This window comes from Zonotrichia albicollis, unplaced genomic scaffold (assembly GCF_047830755.1).
Source record: "Zonotrichia albicollis isolate bZonAlb1 unplaced genomic scaffold, bZonAlb1.hap1 Scaffold_142, whole genome shotgun sequence".
Classification (NCBI taxonomy): Eukaryota; Metazoa; Chordata; class Aves; order Passeriformes; family Passerellidae; genus Zonotrichia; species Zonotrichia albicollis.
The window spans coordinates 35,001-37,500 of NW_027428358.1; the positions used below are offsets into that span (position 1 = coordinate 35,001).

The 2,500-nt window shown below is 79.9% G+C and overlaps 1 non-coding gene across 1 annotated transcript in view; it reads left to right on the forward strand.

Moving 5' to 3' along the window:
* Positions 1 to 2,388: 2,388 nt before the first annotated feature.
* The window catches only part of LOC141727649 (5.8S ribosomal RNA), a 153-nt gene continuing 41 nt past the window's right edge, over positions 2,389 to 2,500 (forward strand). Inside the window, exon 1 of the ribosomal RNA XR_012578637.1 lies at positions 2,389 to 2,500. This exon is cut by the window's right edge and continues 41 nt beyond it. This is a non-coding gene — a ribosomal RNA (5.8S ribosomal RNA).

Below are 2,500 nucleotides of genomic sequence, written 5' to 3' on the forward strand. Positions count from 1 at the left end.
TCCCGAGGCCGGCTCTCCCCTCGGTGCGCGCGCCAGAGAAAGCCGCCCGGGTGCCGGGAGGGAGGGGTGCTCGGCACGGCCCCTCCCGGAGGCGCGCCCGTCCCTCCCCTCGCTGCTTCGCCCGTCGAGCGACGGCCGGCCGTCCGGCCGTGGCACCCGTCGGCGGCCGATGTGGAAATGGCGAGGGAGCGGGCGGCGGGGGCGCCTTCGGGGCTCGGAGGAGGCGGCTCCTCCGGCCCTTCCCGCACCGGGGAGCGGGGCTTTGCCGGGCCGGCAGAGTTCCCGCTCTCGGGCCGAGCGGTTCCCCCCCTGGCGCGCCACAGAGGAGAGAAAGACGCCGCGCCTCCGGGCGTTCCGAGCCGCCGGCCTTCGGGGCCGGCGCGCGCGCGCGCCGGCGCGGGCGAGGCGCGCTCGGCGGTCGGGCCGCGCGTCCCCGCGCCGGCGGGGCGGTCCGAGCCGCGGCGGTCCTCTCGGGCGCAGCGCCGGGCTACTGAGGGAAACCCCGGGCCCCGAGAAGGACGCCGCGGTGGTGGCGGCAGACGCCGGGCGCGCCCCCGCCGGTGGACGCTCCCCCGAGGGCGGCAGCGGGGGAGGCACCCCGGCGGGGCCATGCAGGTCGTTTCCCTCGCCCCAGGGCCAGGTACCTAGCGCTCCGCGCCTCGGCGGTTTCTCCCTCAGGTTTTTCCCCCCTCGGCGTCGTCAAACGCTGTTGCGGCAGGGGCCGAAAGGGGGCCGGCGAAGCCGGGCGGCGGTTTAAAGACTCGGGCGGCTCGGCGCGGCCCGCCGTGGGCCGCGGCGGCGGCGGCGGCGGCGGCGGCGGGTGTTGCCGGGCGGCGGCGCGGCGCCATTGAGGGGTAGGGGAGCAGCTACTCCCCGTAGCTCCTGCGGTGGTGTCCGTGGCCGCCGGCCGCGCTCCCTCCGTCGTCGTCGTCGTCGCCCCCGCCGCTCGCGCGCGCGCGCGGGGGTAACCGCGCCGCGCCGGGGAGGGGCGCCCTGCCCCCCCCTCTCCGCGGCCCGGCCTCTGCGGAGAGGCCGCGGCGCGCGGTCGGCCGCGGGGGCCGACCCGCCCGCCTCGTCGTAACGGGCGACGCCGGCAGAGAGCGCCCGCTCTCTGCCTTTTCCTCGGCCGCGGGGTGGCGGCCGCCGGGGTCCGCCGCGCTCTCTCCTGGAGCCGCCGCCGTTGCGGCGTCTCGCGGGCGCGGCGCCGCGTCCCGCGCGTCCGGCCCCTATCGCTCTCCCTCGACGGCCTTTCCTCCTCGAAGGCGCGCCGGCGGCGCCGTCCGCCGGCCGTCCCCCCCGCTCGATCGCCCGCCCGCCCGGGGGGCGAGCGCCCGGCGGGCCCTCCGTCGGCGGAGGCCCGCGAGCGCGGGCGACCCCGTGCCGAGCGGCGGCGGCGCCGCTCGACGGGTGTCCCCCTCTTCCCTGCGGGGGACGGTCGGCCGGAGGGCGCCCGCCGCGGCCGGCGGCGGTCCCGTCCCGGGCCCCGCACGTCGCGTCCCCCGTCGCCCTTCTCGGCCGCGCGTGGGCCGAAGGAAGGCGTGCGGGCGGCCGCGGGGGCGCTTCCCCCGCCCGGTCTCCGCGTGAAAACGAGGAGAGCGGGCGTTGCCCCCCGGCTCAGCGCCGTACGCCTTCCGCCGGGCGCGTGCCGAGGCGAAGGGGGCCACGGCGGTGGGAGGCGGCGGCGGCGGTGCCGGGAGCGCGGCCCCGGCGGCGGCGGCGGGGTCTGCCTTCCGGCAGGCCTCGGGCGCTGGCGAACGCCGGCTCGGCTCTCGGTGGCGTCCGCCTCCGGGGCCGGCGGCGGAGCGCGTCCGCCGGACGCCGGCCCGCCCGGCGGGAGCGGTCCCGCCGGGGGGAGGCGCGCCGGCGGCACGGTCGTCGCCGCGCGCCGTCTCGAGCGGGCGAAAGGCCGCTGGGAGAGAGAAAGGGAAGCCGGCCGCGCGGCGGCGCGGCGGCGCGCTCCGCGAGCCGCCGCGGCGGGGGCGGCCGCCGGGGGAGCCGGCGTGCGCGGGGGCCGACGGCCGCGCCCCCGGCCGCGTTGCCGAGCCGTGTGTTGCGTCGTTCCCGTGAAAGCGAGAGCGGGCGGGCCGCCGTGCCCCCCGCGTGCCGGCGCGCGCCGCCCGGCCCTCCGCGCGGAGGCCGGGCCGAGCCCGGGCGCCTGGGCCGCCTCCGAAAGACGGCACGTGAGGTCGGCGTCTCCCCTCGCGGGGGGGGAGGCGGTCGGGGGCGCGGGCTCCCCCGCCCTCTCGGCAGTCCTTCGGAGCGTGGGTTTCTCCCGTTTCTCAGTGTCGTGTGTGCTCGTACGGTCGAAGCCAGGCGCGCGCCCGCGCGTCCTCGGCGCGAGAGACAAAAAGGGGCCGCTCGGCGGCGAGCGGCGCCCGAAAGCCAGACAACTCTTAGCGGTGGATCACTCGGCTCGTGCGTCGATGAAGAACGCAGCTAGCTGCAAGAATTAATGTGAATTGCAGGACACATTGATCATCGACACTTCGAACGCACTTGC